The sequence below is a fragment of the Vipera berus genome (genome assembly GCF_964194415.1).
Source record: "Vipera berus genome assembly, chromosome: W".
Classification (NCBI taxonomy): Eukaryota; Metazoa; Chordata; class Lepidosauria; order Squamata; family Viperidae; genus Vipera; species Vipera berus.
The window spans coordinates 57,310,650-57,318,685 of record NC_138210.1 but is presented as its reverse complement, the minus strand read 5'-3'; positions in this window follow the sequence as shown (position 1 = coordinate 57,318,685).

The window sequence follows — 8,036 nt, the reverse complement described above, 5'->3', positions numbered from 1 at the left end:
TGAGGACTCAGGGCGGTTTACAGGAAATTAAAAAATCCACCATACAAAAGTTAAAAAAAACCAAATTAAAAAATATTAAATTGACCCTGTATACTTAAAACCCCAATTAAAAATTTCTCCTCAGCCTGGGCCCGAGAGCTCAAAGAGCCAGGTCTTCAGGCCCCGGCGGAATGATCGGAGGTCGGGGGCAGTCCTCAGCTCCACCGGCAGCTGGTTCCAGAGGGCAGGCGCTCCCACTGAGAAGGCCCTATCCCTGGGTGTCACCCGCCGGCAATCTCTCACCGGCGGCACCCTGAGCAGACCCTCCCTGTGGGAGCGCACTGGGCGAAGGGCGTTTGATGCCGGCAGCAGGTGTTCCCTCAAATAGCCCGGACCCAGGCCATGTAGGGCTTTATAGGTAATAACCAGCACCTTGAATTTCACCCGGAGGGCAACCGGAAGCCAATGCAGCTCGCGGAGTAGAGGTGTTACATGGGAGTATCGGGAGACCCCCATTACAACTCGCGCGGCCGCATTCTGCACCAGTTGAAGCCTCCGAGTGGTCTTCAAGGGCAGCCCCATGTAGAGAGCGTTACAGTAGTCCAGACGGGAGGTAACAAGCGCATGAGTAACTGTGCGTAGGGCGTCTCGGTCCAGATAGGGACGCAACTGGCGCACCAGGCGAACCTGTGCAAAAGCCCCCCTGGTCACGGCTCCTATGTGGTCTTCAAAATTGAGCCGTGAGTCCAGGAGGACGCCCAGGTTGCGAGCCCTATCAACGGGGGGTAACACCTCACCCCCCATCGTTAGAGGTGGAATAAGTTGGTTAACCCGAGATGCCGATATGCACAGCCACTCAGTCTTGGCGGGATTGAGACGAAGCCTGTTTCTCCCCATCCAGACCTGAACCGCCTCCAGGCACCGGGACATCACGGAGAGGGCATCGCTGGGTTGGTTCGGGGTGGAAAGAAAAAGTTGGGTATCATCAGCGTACTGGTGATACCCCACCCCGAAACCACGAATGATCTCGCCCAGCGGCTTCATATAGATGTTGAACAGGAGAGGCGAGAGGACCGACCCCTGAGGAACTCCACAAATGAGAGACCTCGGGGCGGATCTCTGCCCTCCTGTCAACACCGACTGCGAGCGGCCCTGGAGGTAGGAGGAGAACCACCGTAGAACGGTGCCTCCCACTCCCAACCCCCTGAGACGCCGCAGCAGGATACCATGGTCGATGGTATCGAAAGCCGCTGAGAGATCTAATAGGACCAGGACAGAGGAGCAACCCCTGTCCCTAGCCCTCCAGAGATCATTCACCAGCGCGACCAATGCCGTCTCCGTGCTGTGTCCGGGCCTGAAGCCCGATTGGTACGGGTCCAGATAATCAGTTTCCTCCAGGAACAGAGGGAGCTGATGCGCCACCACACTCTCAACAACCTTCGCCAGAAAGCGAAGGTTGGAGACTGGACGATAGCAGGCTTCTTGAGGAGGGGTCTCACCACTGCCTCCTTCAAGGCGGCAGGGAAGACACCCTCCTTCAAAGAAGCAGTTATTACTGCATGGAACCAGCCTCGTGTTCCCTCCCGAGCCGCATAAGCTAGCCAGGAGGGGCACGGATCCAACAAACAGGTGGTGGTGCTCAGTCTCCCCATGATCCTGTCCACATCATCAGGGGAAACAGGGTCGAACTCAGTCCAGATAACATGCTCAAGACCGCCTGATTCCTCCACGTCAGACTCTGCCCAGTCAGAGTCCAGACCGGTCCGGATCCGAGCAATTTTGTCCGCCAGATGATGACTAAACTCCTCGGCTCGTCCCTGCAAGGGATCCTCTCTCACCTCCTGGTTAAGGAGGGAGCGAGTCACCCTAAACAGGGCGGCCGGGCGATTATCTGCGGACGCGATAAGGGCGGCAAAGTAGTTAGACTTCGCCGTCCTTATCGCCGCAAGATAAGACCTTATAAAGGTTCTTAACTGCAATCGGTCGGATTCGGATCGGCTGGATCTCCAACCGCTCTCTAGACCTCGTCTCCGACGCTTCATCTCCCGGAGCTCCACAGAGAACCATGGGGCCCAACGGGATCTGCGCCGGGTCAGAGGTCGCATGGGTACAACGCAGTCAAGTGCCCTGGTGGCAGCCGTTTCCCAGGCCTCCACCAGAGCATCGACTGGGCTGTGGGTAAGGGTGATAGGTATAGGCCCAAGCGCCCTCTGGAACCGATCCGGGTCCATTAGGTGCCTGGGGCGGAACCACCTGGACGGTTCCGCCGCCCAGCGGCAGGGGGTGGCATGACGGAAAACCAGCCTCAGGAGGTGGTTTTATCACCCTAGAGTTAAGATGTGCTCTAGTTAGCACAGTGGAACAACCATAATTTCCTTGGCAAGTGGCTTACTTGTTTCTGGAATTTTGTTTTTAAGACTGTGCAATGCTTTAGCTTCAAGGTCAGAAATGAAATAACTTCATGTTTCTGAGCGCTCAAAAGAACCTTTTGCAGATTTGAACCTTCCCAGTTTAACTTAAAGCAAGGTTTGCCAATCTTGGCAATTTTAAGACTGCTGGGCTTTGAGCTCTGGGGAATTCTGGGAGTTGAAGTCCATGCATCTTAAAATTGCCAAGGTAGGGAAACTCTGGCTTGCGGCCTTGGTATTCATTCTCTAGTCTAGTGCAACTCCATTGAGGTATTCACCAGACTTAGATGGTATTACCGTCTGTATGATGGGTTCTTTCTTCCAACTCCGTGTTTCAGCTCTTTTCATAGATGTTCTATTGGATTCAGATTAGGACTCATAACAGGCCACTCCAGAAGAATCCAGTGTTTGCTTTTCTACCATTTTTGGGTTCTCTTAAATGTATATTTTGGGTCATTTTACCTGCTAGAGGACCCAGGATCTGTGACTAACATTGTATTGTTTTTGCTCCAGAATGTCTTGATAATCTTGATTTCATAGTGCTCATCAGAGACTCAAGTCATCTGGTGCTGGAGACAGCAAAGCAACCCCAGAACATTATGGACTCTCCTCCTCCACGTTTTACAAACGTAATTTTCTTTTCTTTTAAAGTATCACTTTTCTTTTGTGCACCTAGATGTGCTGTGACTTACGAAAAAGTTCTAATTGTGTTTCATCTCTCCAAAGGACATTCTCTTAGGATTGTGGCTTCTCATAGTAGCAGTTTATTAAACCCTACTCTGCTTTTTCTGTCAGTCTTTCAAAAATGGGGTCTTCTATCATGGATACCACTTTCAGATAGCAGTGGATGGTGCAACTTGATATTGTTGTACTTGATTGTAGAGGTCATCCAGGATCTCCTTTTGAAATTTTCCTTGGTTATTTCTTCACCATTCAGACTATCCTTCTGTTCAATCTGGAGTCAATTTTCCTCTTGCGGCCATGTTCAAGGAGGTTGGCTACAATCCCATGGACCTTAAACATCTTATTAATAATCATGGGCACAGGAACATATAGCTCTTTAGAGATGGGCCTGCAGCCTTTGCCATTACTATAAAATGCCTTATCCTAGAAACTTCTCGTGATATTGCTAATGCAGAGTTTAAGCAGGTAGCAATTAAGTGGCTAATAATAATAATAAAAAGTTGGAAGGGACCTTGGAGGTCATCTAGTCCAACCCGCTGCTCAGGCAGGAAACCCAAAGTGCATGGCAATACGTCAATGAAGATGCTCAGCAGAGAATCTACTATCCAGGTAGAATTGGGTTCTTCCCCAAGGTGTGTGGCAATTCTACCTGAATGACTTGAGAATCTTCATTTAGGAGTTGGTACATTCCAACGATCTCTGCCTACTCAAGATTCCCCTAACTAACTTGTTCAGACTGAAGAAACTGCTTGGACGGGCAGCAGGAAAAACAAATCCAGTTGCCACGACTCAACTTCCAGACTAAGTCACGATGCTATTGGTGATTTTAATTTGGCACTATGTGAATTGGGCCACTTTCTACTCCATTTTTTTTTTCAAAAAATGGGACATATTTTTTACAACGAAAGGGACATATTTCAGGACTATTTTCCATCCAAAGCAGTATCTTTTCAGATGTACCCTATTCCTTCATTCGGTCCCTGCAGATAGAGAAAAGCCAATGCAAAACACTTCAAAACTGTTACTAAGAAAATCAGAGAAATCTCCATTAAGCAATTAGCAATCAAATGTGACTAAGAGGAGGCTTATATGTGAAGCCTGATGATTATCAAGCATTATACTGATAGTCCTTGCTTAATTACCATTCATCCAGTGACTATAGAAACTCACAAGGGTGCTGGAAAAATAACTTTATACCTCATTTGCAACTCTTTATGACATATGCAATGTCCCTCAGTCAAATGATTACCATTAGTCAACAAGAATTGCTTTGTTCTTACCGATTTTCCCCCCTTGCAGAACAGAGAAATTGGAAAGGGGTTTCAAGAGAGTAAGCTGCTTGCTCTTCTACACATCGAAAGCAATGTAATCACAACCTCTCCTTTGTCTGACCCTTTCTCCCCCCTTCCACAGGGAAGATTGGAGTGGAAAAGCTTTCAAAAGGGAAAAATCAATTTGTTCTTCTACATCAGGGCTTTTCAACCAGTAGTACGGGTACCACCTGTGGTACATTGGCACCTGGCAGGTAGTACGCGACCATCCTAGAAAAGTGGTAGTGGGGGAGGGGAATGAGCTGAACTGGTGGCAGCACTGCACAAGCCTGAGCGAGAGACGGCTGGAGCTGCAGGGCTGTCAGGGCTCAGCGGAAGTGCCAGGATCAGCGCTTCTTCAGGGCTGTCAGGGCTCAGCGGAAGCGTCAGGATCAGCACCAGGCTCCAGCTGGAACTCGGGGCTGATCCTGGCGCTTCTGCTGAGCCCAGAAGAAGCACCGACCAGCTGGAATGTTGCAGCATCTCCAGGGTCTTGTGATTTACATTCAGATGCTTGGCAGCTGATTCATATTTATGACGGTCACAGTGTCCCAGGGTCATGTGAAGTGACCAAAACCTACTGCAACCACCCAGCAGACAGGGAGGGAATAAAACCAAACACCACCCCACCCCACCCCCGCTGCCAATCCTCAACAGAAATGCTCACAACAATGGAAACCTCGGACAGGAGGAAGAGCGCGGGTGGGCGGGCAGGCAGTTGTCTTGCTCGGCTGTGGCTTGTGGGGGCACTTTTTTCGGTGTCATTGTAACTTTGAACAGTCACTAAGCGAACTGTTGTAAGTCGAGGACTACCTGTACTTCATCACTTTTTTCCTTTTTTTTTTTGGTCATCGAGTTTTTGACATCTTGCTAGGCGACTGGTGGTGCTCAGATGTTGCCATATCCTAAAAATGGTACAATGGGTGAAAAGGTTGAAAAGCCCTGTTCCACATATTGATAGCCTGGCAGCAGGAAAGAGTCAGAGATTGCCTATAGAAATCACTTGCTTTTTTTTTTCATTCCTCCTCACGCCCCCCCACCCCATCAAAGCAAAGCCTGGAGAGAAACAGATTTCAAGAGAGCACTATACAGGTGAAACTCGAAAAATTAGAATATCGCGCAAAAGTTCATTTATTTCAGTAATGCACCTTAAAAGGGGAAACTAATATATGAGATAGACTCATTACATGCAAAGCAAGATAGTTCAAGCTGTGATTTGTCATAATTGTGATGATTATGGCGTACAGCTCATGAAAACCCCAAATCCACAATCTCAGAAAATTAGAATATTACATGCAATCAATAAAACAAGGAGTGTACATAGAACAATATCGGACCTCTGAAAAGTATAAGCATGCATATGTACTCAGTACTTGGTTTGGGCCCGTTTTGTAGCAATTACTGCCTCAATGCGACGTGGCACGGAAGCTATCAGCCTGTGGCACTACTGAGGTGTTATGGAAGACCAGGATGCTTCAATAGCGGCCTTCAGCTCTTCTGCATTGTTCGGTCTCATTGTTCTGAACCAGCCCTCTTCTGGCCTTGTAATAAGGCAAACCCCTATTCAGAAAGAAGAGACTGGAGAGCGTCCAAGGCTAAAAGGCATCTGCCAAGATTTATTACGCAGTTAACAAAAACACTAGAGCTTGTCTTCTCAAGCGGAAAAGTTGCTTTCAGCAACCAGCCCCTCCCCAAACACTCCTTTTATAGAGAGCTCAGGGCGTGGTCTCCCTGTGCCTCCTCCCGAGGAGTCCCGCAGCCTTTCTTTGTTTGTTCCTGCTCGACTGCCTCCTGCGTCGGGCGTCCTTGAACAGGGCCAGCTGTGGGTCATCTTCCTCCGCACTCTCGGGCTCACGCAGCTGAGAAGAGGTCCCCGGCTGAGGGCTCTGCAAAGCCTCCAAACCGTCATCAGCCGGTTCGTTTCCCTCCTCCCCCTCATCTGAGTCATCCGATACATCGGAGCCGGCTGTCGGACCCACAGGCTGGCCCTGAGTCACAACACTCATGTCTCTCATCTTTCTCTTGGCAATGCCCCATAGATTCTCTATGGGGTTCAGGTCAGGCGAGTTTGCTGGCCAATCAAGCACAGTAATCCCACGGTCATTGAACCAGGTTTTGGTGCTTTTGGCAGTGTGGGCAGGTGCCAAGTCCTGCTGGAAAATGAAGTCAGCATCCCCATAAAGCTCGTCTGCGGAAGGAAGCATGAAGTGCTCCAAAATCTCCTGGTAGACGGCTGCGTTGACCCTGGACTTAATGAAGCACAGTGGACCAACACCAGCAGATGACATGGCTCCCCAAATCAACAGAGACTGTGGAAACTTCACACTGGACTTCAAGCATCTTGCAGTGTGTGCCTCTCCATTCTTCCTCCAGACTCTGGGTCGTTGGTTTCCAAATGAGATGCAAAAGTTGCTCTCATCAGAAAAGAGGACTTTGGACCACTGAGCAACAGACCAGGTCTGTTTTTCTTTAACCCAGGTAAGACGCTTCTGACTTTGTTTGTTGTTCAGGAGCGGCTTGACAAAAGGAATACGACATTTGAAGCCCATGTCCAGGATCCGTCTGTGTGTGGTGGCTCTTGATGCACTGACTCCAGCCTCAGTTCACTCCTTGGGAAAGTCCCCAACACTTTTGAATGGCCTTTTCCTGACAATCCTCTCGAGGCTGCGGTCATCCCTGCTGCTTCTGCATCTTTTTCTTCCACACTTTTCCCTTCCACGCAACTTTCTATTAATGTGCTTTGATACAGCACTTGGGGAACATCCAACTTCTTTTGCAATTACCTTTTGAGGCTTTCCCTCCTTACGGAGGGTGTCAATGATGGTTTTCTGCACAACTGTCAGGTCAGCAGTCTTCCCCATGATTGTGATTCCTACTGAACCAGACTGAGACCATTTAAAGGCTCAGGCTCAGGAACCCTTTGCAGGTGTTATGGCTTAATTAGCTGATTAGAGTGGGACACTTTGAGCCTAGAATATTGCACCTTTACACAATATTCTAATTTTCTGAGATTGTGGATTTGGGGTTTTCATGAGCTGTACGCCATAATCATCACAATTATGACAAATCAGGGCTTGAACTATCTTGCTTTGCATGTAATGAGTCTATCTCATATATTAGTTTCCCCTTTTAAGTTGCATTACTGAAATAAATGAAATAAATGAACTTTTGCACGATATTCTAATTTTTCGAGTTTCACCTGTCAGCTGTTTGCACAAAATATCTGCAGCATTGAAACCCTGGGCTGTGGTGCAATCAGATTACTTTAAGACAGTAAAAAGGCAGTCCAGCATTTGGGAAGTGGTTAGGAGGCAAACAACGCCAAAACCAAACCAGAGATGTGAAACTGACTCGTCCCATATTTGCCAATCAAGGCAGGAAAATTAGTTTAAAGCAAAAGGACGCCTGACAAACATTCATCTTACCCCAAAATAAACAAGCTGCTCCCCCACCTTTCCGTTTTTATTCATTTTACTTACTATATTTTTTTCTTTTAAAAAGTTCACTTTAAAAAGGTAAAATGATGTTTCCTTTATTTTTTTTATACAAACTCCCCCCCATAAACAAAACACAGAACTGTATCCCAGAATAATTAAAAAAGGGAGAGAGAAAAAAAAATTGAAAAGGCGGGGAGGGGCGGGGGGGGGGGGCTGAG